Source organism: Ambystoma mexicanum, chromosome 5p (assembly GCF_040938575.1).
Source record: "Ambystoma mexicanum isolate Mex_15411 chromosome 5p, UKY_AmexF1_1, whole genome shotgun sequence".
Lineage (NCBI taxonomy): Eukaryota > Metazoa > Chordata > Amphibia > Caudata > Ambystomatidae > Ambystoma > Ambystoma mexicanum.
Window position 1 is genome coordinate 742,419,077 of NC_090930.1, and position 17,646 is coordinate 742,436,722.

General features: G+C 39.2%; 14 non-coding genes across 14 annotated transcripts; 8 read left to right on the forward strand and 6 right to left on the reverse strand.

Moving 5' to 3' along the window:
• Positions 1 to 1,833: 1,833 nt before the first annotated feature.
• TRNAQ-UUG (transfer RNA glutamine (anticodon UUG)) lies at positions 1,834 to 1,905 on the forward strand. Its single transcript has one exon. It is a non-coding gene; the product is annotated as a tRNA-Gln (tRNA).
• A 1,244-nt stretch (positions 1,906 to 3,149) lies between these two features.
• On the forward strand, positions 3,150 to 3,221 carry TRNAQ-UUG (transfer RNA glutamine (anticodon UUG)). The gene has a single exon. It is a non-coding gene; the product is annotated as a tRNA-Gln (tRNA).
• A 913-nt stretch (positions 3,222 to 4,134) lies between these two features.
• On the reverse strand, positions 4,135 to 4,206 carry TRNAQ-CUG (transfer RNA glutamine (anticodon CUG)). The gene has a single exon. It is a non-coding gene; the product is annotated as a tRNA-Gln (tRNA).
• Positions 4,207 to 6,555: 2,349 nt separating this feature from the next.
• Positions 6,556 to 6,628, forward strand: TRNAQ-UUG (transfer RNA glutamine (anticodon UUG)). Its single transcript has one exon. It is a non-coding gene; the product is annotated as a tRNA-Gln (tRNA).
• Positions 6,629 to 7,509: 881 nt separating this feature from the next.
• TRNAQ-CUG (transfer RNA glutamine (anticodon CUG)) lies at positions 7,510 to 7,581 on the reverse strand. Its single transcript has one exon. It is a non-coding gene; the product is annotated as a tRNA-Gln (tRNA).
• A 259-nt stretch (positions 7,582 to 7,840) lies between these two features.
• On the forward strand, positions 7,841 to 7,912 carry TRNAQ-UUG (transfer RNA glutamine (anticodon UUG)). Its single transcript has one exon. It is a non-coding gene; the product is annotated as a tRNA-Gln (tRNA).
• Positions 7,913 to 8,825: 913 nt separating this feature from the next.
• TRNAQ-CUG (transfer RNA glutamine (anticodon CUG)) lies at positions 8,826 to 8,897 on the reverse strand. The gene has a single exon. It is a non-coding gene; the product is annotated as a tRNA-Gln (tRNA).
• Positions 8,898 to 11,249: 2,352 nt separating this feature from the next.
• TRNAQ-UUG (transfer RNA glutamine (anticodon UUG)) lies at positions 11,250 to 11,322 on the forward strand. The gene has a single exon. It is a non-coding gene; the product is annotated as a tRNA-Gln (tRNA).
• An 887-nt stretch (positions 11,323 to 12,209) lies between these two features.
• TRNAQ-CUG (transfer RNA glutamine (anticodon CUG)) lies at positions 12,210 to 12,281 on the reverse strand. Its single transcript has one exon. It is a non-coding gene; the product is annotated as a tRNA-Gln (tRNA).
• Positions 12,282 to 12,540: 259 nt separating this feature from the next.
• On the forward strand, positions 12,541 to 12,612 carry TRNAQ-UUG (transfer RNA glutamine (anticodon UUG)). The gene has a single exon. It is a non-coding gene; the product is annotated as a tRNA-Gln (tRNA).
• Positions 12,613 to 13,506: 894 nt separating this feature from the next.
• TRNAQ-CUG (transfer RNA glutamine (anticodon CUG)) lies at positions 13,507 to 13,578 on the reverse strand. Its single transcript has one exon. It is a non-coding gene; the product is annotated as a tRNA-Gln (tRNA).
• Positions 13,579 to 15,963: 2,385 nt separating this feature from the next.
• TRNAQ-UUG (transfer RNA glutamine (anticodon UUG)) lies at positions 15,964 to 16,035 on the forward strand. Its single transcript has one exon. It is a non-coding gene; the product is annotated as a tRNA-Gln (tRNA).
• Positions 16,036 to 16,948: 913 nt separating this feature from the next.
• TRNAQ-CUG (transfer RNA glutamine (anticodon CUG)) lies at positions 16,949 to 17,020 on the reverse strand. The gene has a single exon. It is a non-coding gene; the product is annotated as a tRNA-Gln (tRNA).
• Positions 17,021 to 17,279: 259 nt separating this feature from the next.
• Positions 17,280 to 17,351, forward strand: TRNAQ-UUG (transfer RNA glutamine (anticodon UUG)). The gene has a single exon. It is a non-coding gene; the product is annotated as a tRNA-Gln (tRNA).
• Positions 17,352 to 17,646: the final 295 nt, after the last annotated feature.

A 17,646-nucleotide genomic window follows, 5' to 3' on the forward strand; every position in this document is an offset into this window, starting at 1 on the left:
TGTTTTTTATTTTCACATTTTTTTTTTGGGGGGTGGGGGTTGGGGGGGTCCCCGCCAACCCCCTTTTTTTCTAAAAAAACCCCTTTTTTTCCCTAAACTACAACCTAAAAAATATATATATATATAAATTAAAAAATCGACCGTTTGGCTTTCGACCAAATTACGTCGACCAAATGTCTTTCAACGAAATGTCTTTCGACGAAATGTCCGGACAGCGGCAGCTGGTCTGTGTCAATAATGGCAATTTGATTTTGCCATTTTCACAACTCCCTAATAAATGAACAAAATGTTCCATTTGTAGGCACAGTTACATGCTATGGTATGTATACCATGCTTAATAACCACCATAGGAGGCTCAGAGCACCATCCGCATTCTTACGTACAAAACATGTAAGGAAATAATCAGATCTTTTGCTCTGCAGGAGTCAGGCTTCTTTAAAGCCTGACAAAGTGGCAGAGTGCCATTGTAAACTGAGGCATGATGAAACCATGCCCAAGAACCCAGGCAGGTTAAATCCTTCCACTCATGCCCCTAGGCCCCGAACGGCCAGGTTCTATAGACAGGGCAGCTGGCATGGATTATGGACACTTTTAACATAGGGTGGTTTTTCAACCTTATCTCCTCTGGGAGCAAAGCGCTGGACAGGGTTCCCTGTACGTTTTTGAGGTTCGCAGGGATCTATGTGTGGATGTTTCTTGGTGTGAAAAGCATGACACCTTTTGGGGTGACACCAGGCTCTTCTGGGAGTTAATTTGCATAATCTCTACTTTCTATTTTATGTGACATGGGCTGCAGTTACATTGTTCTGTTAATAGAGGGCAACACACAGGTCATAGTTCCAAACAGGGGTGCACGGTCTGCTTGCTAGCTTACATTTACAGTTCTATTTGGGATTCACCGCCTTTTCATAAACTGAGTACTCTTCCGGAGTATTTCTAACTTATGTAGGTGTTTTGGGGGTGTTACGTGCCTTTGTATGACTGCTGCAAACCACTTGATATTAGACATTGATTGGAAACGACATAAAAAATCCTGACACATATTGTAAGCGGACATAAAATTACCTATATTAGCTAATATAAGTAAACAGACATCACTCCCCCCTCCCCACAAAAAGGGATGTATGCGTACACAAAAAATAAAAATGAAAAACAAGCAACTACTGCAGTTAAAATCTAAAAATGTAAATTCAGTTACATGATCATGACTCGGAAGGGGAAGTTAAAAAGTAAAAAAACACAAGGTAGGAGAGAGGTTAGCTTTACATGCCATGAGGGAGGAAGAGGTCTTCCAAGCACTGTTGTGTATGTTGGTCAATCCCTCTGAAACGCAAAAGGGATGTGCACATAGAAATCAAAGCAGAGTCATCCAGAGAGACTATTTAATTCTTTTTTTTTCAAATTCTCAAAAGGAAGCTGCTATCAAATTGAACTATTCATCACAGCCACTGCTAGGAAATCTATGTGCATAACATGACAATACACCCAAAGGAAAACAAAATATAGCTATAACATGTCAGATTACTAAATTCAGAGTCCAGCCTACTAACCATTAGACCATGGAACCTAAATACTTCCGCAAATGCTGAACTTCATTATGCCAAAACAGAGGCAGTCAGAAACAATATTTAATATTGCTTAATCATATGCCTCAAGAGGAAGAATTTGATCTACATGCTCTATAAAGCACAGAGATTGCTATAGCACAACGTCAATCGACAACATCGCTGTGTTTGTATGATATCAGTCAATTGGGACTATGAATCTGTACAAATTGTAAATGTGCTCTATATTGCCATTTCTGATTCAACGCTCTCAGGTGCATCTTGCAGGGGTTCCATGGTGTAATGGTTAGCACTTTGGACTTTGAATCCAACGATCCGAGTTCAAGTCTCGGTGGAACCGTTATCTTGCTCTTACACTCCATTTTCTAATTTCTCAAATTACAATTCAACAGAGTTAATATTCAGAAGTTCAGTCGACTCAGGTAGCCGTTTTCACACTCTCTCTCTCTCTGCACGACATTACATTTAAATGCACTTTGGTGCCTGATACCAATACAGTGATGCAACTACATATCGTTAATGTACAATCCCTAAGGTCAATCAGAGTGGGCACCCAGATATCTCTCAGAAACATTTTCCACAGATGAATAATGTCCAACCTTAACTCTATGAAAAGAAAAATGTACACACTATGTGCAGTAGATTCTCTGCTCACTGGAACATGCAGAAACAACATTGATGTGAAAAGATTGGAAAAAGCCCTATTTTATTAACATTAAAAAATGTTATACAATTATTTTGGTGAATCATATTCACTTTCACAATCATTCCTATGTTTCAAGCAATTTGATGGTCTTATTAAATGTGTAAAAAATGTAATTCTTTGAGTTGACAAACTGTATGGAGAGCAAACTTTTTATAACTTACAAGAGTTATGAGTTCTAGAAAGTAGTGCATTTACTGATCAAGTGCCCTTGTTTAAATGTACTTACTTTATTTGGATCACACCTTTCTCGAAAGAAGAAATAAACTCTAAATTATCAGGAAACAATTCAACTGATTTTAGAGGCCTCCTGGGCTTTCAATGCAAATCGCTGAGATCAAAAGCCAGTTTAATAGCCATTATACCTTGGAGCTTTGGAGATATCAGAGTGGGCAGTTTCTTTGTGGCAAAAGAGAGTCATCCCCAGACCCAGAAACTATTAATATTCTTTGGTCAAAGAAGACTGCCATCAAAGTGGGCTGTAAAGCAAAGCTATTGCTGTTATATCTATCTGCAAATGAAAGGCAACTCTAAAAGAGAAGCAGCCCCAAGGTCCCACCGAGACTTGAACTCGGATCGCTGGATTCAGAGTCCCGAGTGCTAACCATTACTCCATGGAACCCCCATATTCAGTAGCATGATGCACTTCATTCTGGAAAAACAGAGCACATCAGAGAAAATATGTAATATTCCTATATCATTAGACTCCAGAGGAAGAATTTAATCCAAATGAGACATGAAGCCAATACTTTGCGATTGCACAGCATCCAACAGCAACAGTGCTGCTTCGATATAATATCAGTAAACGGTTACTATAGGTCAGTAAAAATCTTGACTGTGCCCTATATTCTCATTGCCCTTATGAAGCGCTGCTCAACAAGGGTTCCATGGTGTAATGGTTAGCACTTTGGACTTTGAATCCAGCGATCCGAGTTCAAGTCTCGGTGGAACCTCTCTCTTGCTCTAACACACTTTGTCTCCTTGTTGTCTTAAATTATAGGCCAAAGATAGTAATATTCATAAGGTTAGTGGTGTAGGGTATTCATTTTCGCTCTCACTCTCTGGCATAACTTTTCATAAAAATCCACTTTTGTGCCTAGCACCTTAACCTTTATGCATTTTTTTTAAATGTATGAACAGTGAGGTCATTCTGAGTCGATGGGCAGATCTGCATCGGAAACATACATAAAAGATTTGAAATTTTCAAACTTAACTCAATGTTAAGAAACATGCTCAATCTGTGACCCAATGGATTCTCTTTTTACTTGAAGATGCAGCAACAACATTAATAATACCATTTTGGGAAAAGCAGCTCTATTGTATCGCCATTCTCTTTCAAAATTGTTAAAGGGTTAATCCTATGAAAAGCGACCACATTCAGAATCAATGATATTAATCAAGCGTCTTAACAGTCTTTACATGTTTGTAAAATGAAGGTATCAGTTTGAGATGAAAAATAGAACGAAGAACACACTTTTCTTAATTCACAAAAGGCCTGAGGTGTATAAATACTGTTTGTACCGACCAAGGGCCCATTCGTGAATGTACTTACTTTAGTTGGATCATACCTTTCTTCAAAGAAGACATCCACAATAAACGATAAGGGAAAGGTTTGACTGATGGTAAACTCTTACAGAGATTTGAATGCAAATTATTGGATTCAACCTCCAGGGTGCTACCATTACACCATGGGTCTTTCACACCACAGAAAGTGGTGGGTTTCATTGTGGCTAAAGAGCGTCATCCATGGAAAATCTTTCTTTTTTCAAATGCACCCAGGGAATAATGCTATGAAAGTGGGCGACACAGCAGCGTCATTGCTATTAAAACAAGACACTGAGAGGAAAACAAACACAGTAATTCCCAAGGTCCCACCGAGATTTGAACTCGGATCGCTGGATTCAGAGTCCAGAGTGCTAACCATTACACCATGGAACCTACATACTTAGTGACATGATGAACGTCATTGCAGCAAAAAAAGCGCCTTTTAGAGAATGTATGCAATATTCTTTTATCTTATGCCTCCAGAGGAAGAATCCTATCCAAATGAGCTGTAAAGCAAAGAGTTTGCTATTGCGCAACAACCAACTAAACAGTTCCACATTTGCATAATATCCGTGGGCTAGGAATATGAGTTTGTTAAAATGATGCATGAGATCTCGATTCTCATTTCTGTTACAACTCTGTCAGGTTGCACCAGCAAGGGGCCCATGGTGTAATGGTTAGCAAAGAACATTACTGAAGGGCCCCTCGGCCAGCCAGAAAGCCAAAATGGAGGGAACGGGCATGAACTGGTTGTGAATGAGCTTCAAAATGCGTTCACAGGTAATTGAACTGGTGATCTACTCAGTTTATACACCTGGAACTCCTGTCAATAGCAACAGTCGGCAGCTGGGTTGCCAGACATTTCGTCGAAAAAAATTTGTCGACAGGACAATTGGTCGAAACCATTTGGTCGAAAACCAAATGGTCGAATTGCTTTTGTTTTTTATTTTCACATTTTTTTTTTTGGGGGTGGGGGTTGGGGGGGTCCCCGCCAACCCCCTTTTTTTCTAAAAACCCCTTTTTTCCCTAAACTACAACCTAAAAAATATATATATAAATAAATAAAAAAATCGACCATTTGGCTTTCGACCAAATTACGTCGACCAAATGTCTTTCGACGAAATGTCTTTCGACGAAATGTCCGGACAGCGGCAGCTGGTCTGTGTCAATAATGGCAATTTGATTTTGCCATTTTCACAACTCCCTAATAAATGAACAAAATGTTCCATTTGTAGGCACAGTTACATGCTATGGTATGTATACCATGCTTAATAACCACCATAGGAGGCTCAGAGCACCATCCGCATTCTTACGTACAAAACATGTAAGGAAATAATCAGATCTTTTGCTCTGCAGGAGTCAGGCTTCTTTAAAGCCTGACAAAGTGGCAGAGTGCCATTGTAAACTGAGGCATGATGAAACCATGCCCAAGAACCCAGGCAGGTTAAACCCTTCCACTCATGCCCCTAGGCAGGGCAGCTGGCATGGATTATGGACACTTTTAACATAGGGTGGTTTTTCAACCTTATCTCCTCTGGGAGCAAAGCGCTGGACAGGGTTTCCTGTACGTTTTTGAGGTTCGCAGGGATCTATGTGTGGATGTTTCTTGGTGTGAAAAGCATGACACCTTTTGGGGTGACACCAGGCTCTTCTGGGAGTTAATTTGCATAATCTCTACTTTCTATTTTATGTGACATGGGCTGCAGTTACATTGTTCTGTTAATAGAGGGCAACACACAGGTCATAGTTCCAAACACGGGTGCACGGTCTGCTTGCTAGCTTACATTTACAGTTCTATTTGGGATTCACCGCCTTTTCATAAACTGAGTACTCTTCCGGAGTATTTCTAACTTATGTAGGTGTTTTGGGGGTGTTACGTGCCTTTGTATGACTGCTGCAAACCACTTGATATTAGACATTGATTGGAAACGACATAAAAAATCCTGACACATATTGTAAGCGGACATAAAATGACCTATATTAGCTAATATAAGTAAACAGACATCACTCCCCCCTCCCCACAAAAAGGGATGTATGCGTACACAAAAAATAAAAATGAAAAACAAGCAACTACTGCAGTTAAAATCTAAAAATGTAAATTCAGTTACATGATCATGACTCGGAAGGGGAAGTTAAAAAGTAAAAAAACACAAGGTAGGAGAGAGGTTAGCTTTACATGCCATGAGGGAGGAAGAGGTCTTCCAAGCACTGTTGTGTATGTTGGTCAATCCCTCTGAAACGCAAAAGGGATGTGCACATAGAAATCAAAGCAGAGTCATCCAGAGAGACTATTTAATTCTTTTTTTTTCAAATTCTCAAAAGGAAGCTGCTATCAAATTGAACTATTCATCACAGCCACTGCTAGGAAATCTATGTGCATAAAATGACAATACACCCAAAGGAAAACAAAATATAGCTATAACATGTCAGATTACTAAATTCAGAGTCCAGCCTACTAACCATTAGACCATGGAACCTAAATACTTCCGCAAATGCTGAACTTCATTATGCCAAAACAGAGGCAGTCAGAAACAATATTTAATATTGCTTAATCATATGCCTGAAGAGGAAGAATTTGATCTACATGCTCTATAAAGCACAGAGATTGCTATAGCACAACGTCAATCGACAACATCGCTGTGTTTGTATGATATCAGTCAATTGGGACTATGAATCTGTAAAAATTGTAAATGTGCTCTATATTGCCATTTCTGATTCAACGCTCTCAGGTGCATCTTGCAAGGATTCCATGGTGTAATGGTTAGCACTTTGGACTTTGAATCCAACGATCCGAGTTCAAGTCTCGGTGGGACCGTTATCTTGCTCTTACACTCCATTTTCTAATTTCTCAAATTACAATTCAACAGAGTTAATATTCAGAAGTTCAGTCGACTCTCTCTGCACGACATTACATTTAAATGCACTTTGGTGCCTGATACCAATACAGTGATGCAACTACATATCGTTAATGTACAATCCCTAAGGTCAATCAGAGTGGGCACCCAGATATCTCTCAGAAACATTTTCCACAGATGAATAATGTCCAACCTTAACTCTATGAAAAGAAAAATGTATACACTATGTGCAGTAGATTCTCTGCTCACTGGAACATGCAGAAACAACATTGATGTGAAAAGATTGGAAAAAGCCCTATTTTATTAACATTAAAAAATGTTATACAATTATTTTGGTGAATCATATTCACTTTCACAATCATTCCTATGTTTCAAGCAATTTGATGGTCTTATTAAATGTGTAAAAAATGTAATTCTTTGAGTTGACAAACTGTATGGAGAGCAAACTTTTTATAACTTACAAGAGTTATGAGTTCTAGAAAGTAGTGCATTTACTGATCAAGTGCCCTTGTTTAAATGTACTTACTTTATCTGGATCACACCTTTCTCGAAAGAAGAAATAAACTCTAAATTATCAGGAAACAATTCAACTGATTTTAGGGGCCTCCTGGGCTTTCAATGCAAATCGCTGAGATCAAAAGCCAGTTTAATAGCCATTATACCTTGGAGCTTTGGAGATATGAGAGTGGGCAGTTTCTTTGTGGCAAAAGAGAGTCATCCCCAGAAACTATTAATATTCTTTGGTCAAAGAAGACTGCCATCAAAGTGGGCTGTAAAGCAAAGCTATTGCTGTTATATCTATCTGCAAATGAAAGGCAACTCTAAAAGAGAAGCAGCCCCAAGGTCCCACCGAGACTTGAACTCGGATCGCTGGATTCAGAGTCCAGAGTGCTAACCATTACACCATGGAACCCACATATTCAGTAGCATGATGCACTTCATTCTGGAAAAACAGAGCACATCAGAGAAAATATGTAATATTCCTATATCATTAGACTCCAGAGGAAGAATTTGATCCAAATGAGACATGAAGCCAATACTTTGCGATTGCACAGCATCCAACAGCAACAGTGCTGCTTCGATATAATATCAGTAAACGGTTACTATAGGTCAGTAAAAATCTTGACTGTGCCCTATATTCTCATTGCCCTTATGAAGCTCTGCTTAACAAGGGTTCCATGGTGTAATGGTTAGCACTTTGGACTTTGAATCCAGCGATCCGAGTTCAAGTCTCGGTGGAACCTCTCTCTTGCTCTAACACACTTTGTCTCCTTGTTGTCTTAAATTATAGGCCAAAGATAGTAATATTCATAAGGTTAGTGGTGTAGGGTATTCATTTTCGCTCTCACTCTCTGGCATAACTTTTCATAAAAATCCACTTTTGTGCCTAGCACCTTAGCCTTTATGCATTTTTTTTAAATGTATGAACAGTGAGGTCATTCTGAGTCGATGGGCAGATCTGCATCGGAAACATACATAAAAGATTTGAAATTTTCAAACTTAACTCAATGTTAAGAAACATGCTCAATCTGTGACCCAATGGATTCTCTTTTTACTTGAAGATGCAGCAACAACATTAATAATACCATTTTGGGAAAAGCAGCTCTATTGTATCGCCATTCTCTTTCAAAATTGTTAAAGGGTTAATCCTATGAAAAGCGACCACATTCAGAATCAATGATATTAATCAAGCGTCTTAACAGTCTTTACATGTTTGTAAAATGAAGGTATCAGTTTGAGATGAAAAATAGAACGAAGAACACACTTTTCTTAATTCACAAAAGGCCTGAGGTGTATAAATACTGTTTGTACCGACCAAGGGCCCATTCGTGAATGTACTTACTTTAGTTGGATCATACCTTTCTTCAAAGAAGACATCCACAATAAACGATAAGGGAAAGGTTCGACTGATGGTAAACTCTTACAGAGATTTGAATGCAAATTATTGGATTCAACCTCCAGGGTGCTACCATTACACCATGGGTCTTTCACACCACAGAAAGTGGTGGGTTTCATTGTGGCTAAAGAGCGTCATCCATGGAAAATCTTTCTTTTTTCAAATGCACCCAGGGAATAATGCTATGAAAGTGGGCGACACAGCAGCGTCATTGCTATTAAAACAAGACACTGAGAGGAAAACAAACACAGTAATTCCCAAGGTCCCACCGAGATTTGAACTCGGATCGCTGGATTCAGAGTCCAGAGTGCTAACCATTACACCATGGAACCTACATACTTAGTGACATGATGAACGTCATTGCAGCAAAAAAAGCGCCTTTTAGAGAATGTATGCAATATTCTTTTATCTTATGCCTCCAGAGGAAGAATCCTATCCAAATGAGCTGTAAAGCAAAGAGTTTGCTATTGCGCAACAACCAACTAAACAGTTCCACATTTGCATAATATCCGTGGGCTAGGAATATGAGTTTGTTAAAATGATGCATGAGATCTCGATTCTCATTTCTGTTACAACTCTGTCAGGTTGCACCAGCAAGGGGCCCATGGTGTAATGGTTAGCAAAGAACATTACTGAAGGGCCCCTCGGCCAGCCAGAAAGCCAAAATGGAGAGAACGGGCATGAACTGGTTGTGAATGAGCTTCAAAATGCGTTCACAGGTAATTGAACTGGTGATCTCCTCAGTTTATACACCTGGAACTCCTGTCAATAGCAACAGTCGGCAGCTGGGTTGCAAGACATTTCGTCGAAAAAAATTTGTCGACAGGACAAATGGTCGAAACCATTTGGTCGAAAACCAAATGGTCGAATTGCTTTTGTTTTTTATTTTCACATTTTTTTTTTGGGGGGTGGGGATTGGGGGGGTCCCCGCCAACCCCCTTTTTTTCTAAAAAAACCCCTTTTTTTCCCTAAACTACAATCTAAAAAATATATATATATATAAATTAAAAAATCGACCATTTGGCTTTCGACCAAATTACGTCGACCAAATGTCTTTCGACGAAATGTCTTTCGACGAAATGTCCGGACAGCGGCAGCTGGTCTGTGTCAATAATGGCAATTTGATTTTGCCATTTTCACAACTCCCTAATAAATGAACAAAATGTTCCATTTGTAGGCACAGTTACATGCTATGGTATGTATACCATGCTTAATAACCACCATAGGAGGCTCAGAGCACCATCCGCATTCTTACGTACAAAACATGTAAGGAAATAATCAGATCTTTTGCTCTGCAGGAGTCAGGCTTCTTTAAAGCCTGACAAAGTGGCAGAGTGCCATTGTAAACTGAGGCATGATGAAACCATGCCCAAGAACCCAGGCAGGTTAAACCCTTCCACTCATGCCCCTAGGCAGGGCAGCTGGCATGGATTATGGACACTTTTAACATAGGGTGGTTTTTCAACCTTATCTCCTCTGGGAGCAAAGCGCTGGACAGGGTTTCCTGTACGTTTTTGAGGTTCGCAGGGATCTATGTGTGGATGTTTCTTGGTGTGAAAAGCATGACACCTTTTGGGGTGACACCAGGCTCTTCTGGGAGTTAATTTGCATAATCTCTACTTTCTATTTTATGTGACATGGGCTGCAGTTACATTGTTCTGTTAATAGAGGGCAACACACAGGTCATAGTTCCAAACAGGGGTGCACGGTCTGCTTGCTAGCTTACATTTACAGTTCTATTTGGGATTCACCGCCTTTTCATAAACTGAGTACTCTTCCGGAGTATTTCTAACTTATGTAGGTGTTTTGGGGGTGTTACGTGCCTTTGTATGACTGCTGCAAACCACTTGATATAAGACATTGATTGGAAACGACATAAAAAATCCTGACACATATTGTAAGCGGACATAAAATGACCTATATTAGCTAATATAAGTAAACAGACATCACTCCCCCCTCCCCACAAAAAGGGATGTATGCGTACACAAAAAATAAAAATGAAAAACAAGCAACTACTGCAGTTAAAATCTAAAAATGTAAATTCAGTTACATGATCATGACTCGGAAGGGGAAGTTAAAAAGTAAAAAAACACAAGGTAGGAGAGAGGTTAGCTTTACATGCCATGAGGGAGGAAGAGGTCTTCCAAGCACTGTTGTGTATGTTGGTCAATCCCTCTGAAACGCAAAAGGGATGTGCACATAGAAATCAAAGCAGAGTCATCCAGAGAGACTATTTAATTCTTTTTTTTTCAAATTCTCAAAAGGAAGCTGCTATCAAATTGAACTATTCATCACAGCCACTGCTAGGAAATCTATGTGCATAAAATGACAATACACCCAAAGGAAAACAAAATATAGCTATAACATGTCAGATTACTAAATTCAGAGTCCAGCCTACTAACCATTAGACCATGGAACCTAAATACTTCCGCAAATGCTGAACTTCATTATGCCAAAACAGAGGCAGTCAGAAACAATATTTAATATTGCTTAATCATATGCCTCAAGAGGAAGAATTTGATCTACATGCTCTATAAAGCACAGAGATTGCTATAGCACAACGTCAATCGACAACATCGCTGTGTTTGTATGATATCAGTCAATTGGGACTATGAATCTGTAAAAATTGTAAATGTGCTCTATATTGCCATTTCTGATTCAACGCTCTCAGGTGCATCTTGCAAGGATTCCATGGTGTAATGGTTAGCACTTTGGACTTTGAATCCAACGATCCGAGTTCAAGTCTCGGTGGGACCGTTATCTTGCTCTTACACTCCATTTTCTAATTTCTCAAATTACAATTCAACAGAGTTAATATTCAGAAGTTCAGTCGACTCTCTCTGCACGACATTACATTTAAATGCACTTTGGTGCCTGATACCAATACAGTGATGCAACTACATATCGTTAATGTACAATCCCTAAGGTCAATCAGAGTGGGCACCCAGATATCTCTCAGAAACATTTTCCACAGATGAATAATGTCCAACCTTAACTCTATGAAAAGAAAAATGTACACACTATGTGCAGTAGATTCTCTGCTCACTGGAACATGCAGAAACAACATTGATGTGAAAAGATTGGAAAAAGCCCTATTTTATTAACATTAAAAAATGTTATACAATTATTTTGGTGAATCATATTCACTTTCACAATCATTCCTATGTTTCAAGCAATTTGATGGTCTTATTAAATGTGTAAAAAATGTAATTCTTTGAGTTGACAAACTGTATGGAGAGCAAACTTTTTATAACTTACAAGGGTTATGAGTTCTAGAAAGTAGTGCATTTACTGATCAAGTGCCCTTGTTTAAATGTACTTACTTTATTTGGATCACACCTTTCTCGAAAGAAGAAATAAACTCTAAATTATCAGGAAACAATTCAACTGATTTTAGAGGCCTCCTGGGCTTTCAATGCAAATCGCTGAGATCAAAAGCCAGTTTAATAGCCATTATACCTTGGAGCTTTGGAGATATGAGAGTGGGCAGTTTCTTTGTGGCAAAAGAGAGTCATCCCCAGACCCAGAAACTATTAATATTCTTTGGTCAAAGAAGACTGCCATCAAAGTGGGCTGTAAAGCAAAGCTATTGCTGTTATATCTATCTGCAAATGAAAAGCAACTCTAAAAGAGAAGCAGCCCCAAGGTCCCACCGAGACTTGAACTCGGATCGCTGGATTCAGAGTCCAGAGTGCTAACCATTACTCCATGGAACCCACATATTCAGTAGCATGATGCACTTCATTCTGGAAAAACAGAGCACATCAGAGAAAATATGTAATATTCCTATATCATTAGACTCCAGAGGAAGAATTTAATCCAAATGAGACATGAAGCCAATACTTTGCGATTGCACAGCATCCAACAGCAACAGTGCTGCTTCGATATAATATCAGTAAACGGTTACTATAGGTCAGTAAAAATCTTGACTGTGCCCTATATTCTCATTGCCCTTATGAAGCTCTGCTCAACAAGGGTTCCATGGTGTAATGGTTAGCACTTTGGACTTTGAATCCAGCGATCCGAGTTCAAGTCTCGGTGGAACCTCTCTCTTGCTCTAACACACTTTGTCTCCTTGTTGTCTTAAATTATAGGCCAAAGATAGTAATATTCATAAGGTTAGTGGTGTAGGGTATTCATTTTCGCTCTCACTCTCTGGCATAACTTTTCATAAAAATCCACTTTTGTGCCTAGCACCTTAACCTTTATGCATTTTTTTTAAATGTATGAACAGTGAGGTCATTCTGAGTCGATGGGCAGATCTGCATCGGAAACATACATAAAAGATTTGAAATTTTCAAACTTAACTCAATCTGTGACCCAATGGATTCTCTTTTTACTTGAAGATGCAGCAACAACATTAATAATACCATTTTGGGAAAAGCAGCTCTATTGTATCGCCATTCTCTTTCAAAATTGTTAAAGGGTTAATCCTATGAAAAGCGACCACATTCAGAATCAATGATATTAATCAAGCGTCTTAACAGTCTTTACATGTTTGTAAAATGAAGGTATCAGTTTGAGATGAAAAATAGAACGAAGAACACACTTTTCTTAATTCACAAAAGGCCTGAGGTGTATAAATACTGTTTGTACCGACCAAGGGCCCATTCGTGAATGTACTTACTTTAGTTGGATCATACCTTTCTTCAAAGAAGACATCCACAATAAACGATAAGGGAAAGGTTCGACTGATGGTAAACTCTTACAGAGATTTGAATGCAAATTATTGGATTCAACCTCCAGGGTGCTACCATTACACCATGGGTCTTTCACACCACAGAAAGTGGTGGGTTTCATTGTGGCTAAAGAGCGTCATCCATGGAAAATCTTTCTTTTTTCAAATGCACCCAGGGAATAATGCTATGAAAGTGGGCGACACAGCAGCGTCATTGCTATTGAAACAAGACACTGAGAGGAAAATAAACACAGTAATTCCCAAGGTCCCACCGAGATTTGAACTCGGATCGCTGGATTCAGAGTCCAGAGTGCTAACCATTACACCATGGAACCTACATACTTAGTGACATGATGAACGTCATTGCAGCAAAAAAAGCGCCTTTTAGAGAATGTATGCAATATTCTTTTATCTTATGCCTCCAGAGGAAGAATCCTATCCGAATGAGCTGTAAAGCAAAGAGTTTGCTATTGCGCAACAACCAACTAAACAGTTCCACATTTGCATAATATCCGTGGGCTAGGAATATGAGTTTGTTAAAATGATGCATGAGATCTCGATTCTCATTTCTGTTACAACTCTGTCAGGTTGCACCAGCAAGGGGCCCATGGTGTAATGGTTAGCAAAGAACATTACTGAAGGGCCCCTCGGCCAGCCAGAAAGCCAAAATGGAGAGAACGGGCATGAACTGGTTGTGAATGAGCTTCAAAATGCGTTCACAGGTAATTGAACTGGTGATCTACTCAGTTTATACACCTGGAACTCCTGTCAATAGCAACAGTCGGCAGCTGGGTTGCCAGACATTTCGTCGAAAAAAATTTGTCGACAGGACAATTGGTCGAAACCATTTGGTCGAAAACCAAATGGTCGAATTGCTTTTGTTTTTTATTTTCACATTTTTTTTTTGGGGGGTGGGGGTTGGGGGGGTCCCCGCCAACCCCCTTTTTTTCTAAAAACCCCTTTTTTTCCCTAAACTACAACCTAAAAAATATATATATAAATAAATAAAAAAATCGACCATTTGGCTTTCGACCAAATTACGTCGACCAAATGTCTTTCGACGAAATGTCTTTCGACGAAATGTCCGGACAGCGGCAGCTGGTCTGTGTCAATAATGGCAATTTGATTTTGCCATTTTCACAACTCCCTAATAAATGAACAAAATGTTCCATTTGTAGGCACAGTTACATGCTATGGTATGTATACCATGCTTAATAACCACCATAGGAGGCTCAGAGCACCATCCGCATTCTTACGTACAAAACATGTAAGGAAATAATCAGATCTTTTGCTCTGCAGGAGTCAGGCTTCTTTAAAGCCTGACAAAGTGGCAGAGTGCCATTGTAAACTGAGGCATGATGAAACCATGCCCAAGAACCCAGGCAGGTTAAACCCTTCCACTCATGCCCCTAGGCCCCGAACGTCCACGAACGGCCAGGTTCTATAGACAGGGCAGCTGGCATGGATTATGGACACTTTTAACATAGGGTGGTTTTTCAACCTTATCTCCTCTGGGAGCAAAGCGCTGGACAGGGTTTCCTGTACGTTTTTGAGGTTCGCAGGGATCTATGTGTGGATGTTTCTTGGTGTGAAAAGCATGACACCTTTTGGGGTGACACCAGGCTCTTCTGGGAGTTAATTTGCATAATCTCTACTTTCTATTTTATGTGACATGGGCTGCAGTTACATTGTTCTGTTAATAGAGGGCAACACACAGGTCATAGTTCCAAACAGGGGTGCATGGTCTGCTTGCTAGCTTACATTTACAGTTCTATTTGGGATTCACCGCCTTTTCATAAACTGAGTACTCTTCCGGAGTATTTCTAACTTATGTAGGTGTTTTGGGGGTGTTACGTGCCTTTGTATGACTGCTGCAAACCACTTAATATTAGACATTGATTGGAAACGACATAAAAAATCCTGACACATATTGTAAGCGGACGAAAAATGACCTATATTAGCTAATATAAGTAAACAGATATCACTCCCCCCTACCCACAAAAAGGGATGTATGCGTACACAAAAAATAAAAATGAAAAACAAGCAACTACTGCAGTTAAAATCTAAAAATGTAAATTCAGTTACATGATCATGACTCGGAAGGGGAAGTTAAAAAGTAAAAAAACACAAGGTAGGAGAGAGGTTAGCTTTACATGCCATGAGGGAGGAAGAGGTCTTCCAAGCACTGTTGTGTATGTTGGTCAATCCCTCTGAAACGCAAAAGGGATGTGCACATAGAAATCAAAGCAGAGTCATCCAGAGAGACTATTTAATTCTTTTTTTTTCAAATTCTCAAAAGGAAGCTGCTATCAAATTGAACTATTCATCACAGCCACTGCTAGGAATTCTATGTGCATAAAATGACAATACACCCAAAGGAAAACAAAATATAGCTATAACATGTCAGATTACTAAATTCAGAGTCCAGCCTACTAACCATTAGACCATGGAACCTAAATACTTCCGCAAATGCTGAACTTCATTATGCCAAAACAGAGGCAGTCAGAAACAATATTTAATATTGCTTAATCATATGCCTCAAGAGGAAGAATTTGATCTACATGCTCTATAAAGCACAGAGATTGCTATAGCACAACGTCAATCGACAACATCGCTGTGTTTGTATGATATCAGTCAATTGGGACTATGAATCTGTACAAATTGTAAATGTGCTCTATATTGCCATTTCTGATTCAACGCTCTCAGGTGCATCTTGCAGGGGTTCCATGGTGTAATGGTTAGCACTTTGGACTTTGAATCCAACGATCCGAGTTCAAGTCTCAGTGGAACCGTTATCTTGCTCTTACACTCCATTTTCTAATTTCTCAAATTACAATTCAACAGAGTTAATATTCAGAAGTTCAGTCGACTCAGGTAGCCGTTTTCACACTCTCTCTCTCTCTGCACGACATTACATTTAAATGCACTTTGGTGCCTGATACCAATACAGTGATGCAACTACATATCGTTAATGTACAATCCCTAAGGTCAATCAGAGTGGGCACCCAGATATCTCTCAGAAACATTTTCCACAGATGAATAATGTCCAACCTTAACTCTATGAAAAGAAAAATGTACACACTATGTGCAGTAGATTCTCTGCTCACTGGAACATGCAGAAACAACATTGATGTGAAAAGATTGGAAAAAGCCCTATTTTATTAACATTAAAAAATGTTATACAATTATTTTGGTGAATCATATTCACTTTCACAATCATTCCTATGTTTCAAGCAATTTGATGGTCTTATTAAATGTGTAAAAAATGTAATTCTTTGAGTTGACAAACTGTATGGAGAGCAAACTTTTTATAACTTACAAGAGTTATGAGTTCTAGAAAGTAGTGCATTTACTGATCAAGTGCCCTTGTTTAAATGTACTTACTTTATTTGGATCACACCTTTCTCGAAAGAAGAAATAAACTCTAAATTATCAGGAAACAATTCAACTGATTTTAGAGGCCTCCTGGGCTTTCAATGCAAATCGCTGAGATCAAAAGCCAGTTTAATAGCCATTATACCTTGGAGCTTTGGAGATATGAGAGTGGGCAGTTTCTTTGTGGCAAAAGAGAGTCATCCCCAGACCCAGAAACTATTAATATTCTTTGGTCAAAGAAGACTGCCATCAAAGTGGGCTGTAAAGCAAAGCTATTGCTGTTATATCTATCTGCAAATGAAAGGCAACTCTAAAAGAGAAGCAGCCCCAAGGTCCCACCGAGACTTGAACTCGGATCGCTGGATTCAGAGTCCAGAGTGCTAACCATTACTCCATGGAACCCACATATTCAGTAGCATGATGCACTTCATTCTGGAAAAACAGAGCACATCAGAGAAAATATGTAATATTCCTATATCATTAGACTCCAGAGGAAGAATTTAATCCAAATGAGACATGAAGCCAATACTTTGCGATTGCACAGCATCCAACAGCAACAGTGCTGCTTCGATATAATATCAGTAAACGGTTACTATAGGTCAGTAAAAATCTTGACTGTGCCCTATATTCTCATTGCCCTTATGAAGCTCTGCTCAACAAGGGTTCCATGGTGTAATGGTTAGCACTTTGGACTTTGAATCCAGCGATCCGAGTTCAAGTCTCGGTGGAACCTCTCTCTTGCTCTAACACACTTTGTCTCCTTGTTGTCTTAAATTATAGGCCAAAGATAGTAATATTCATAAGGTTAGTGGTGTAGGGTATTCATTTTCGCTCTCACTCTCTGGCATAACTTTTCATAAAAATCCACTTTTGTGCCTAGCACCTTAACCTTTATGCATTTTTTTTAAATGTATGAACAGTGAGGTCATTCTGAGTCGATGGGCAGATCTGCATCGGAAACATACATAAAAGATTTGAAATTTTCAAACTTAACTCAATGTTAAGAAACATGCTCAATCTGTGACCCA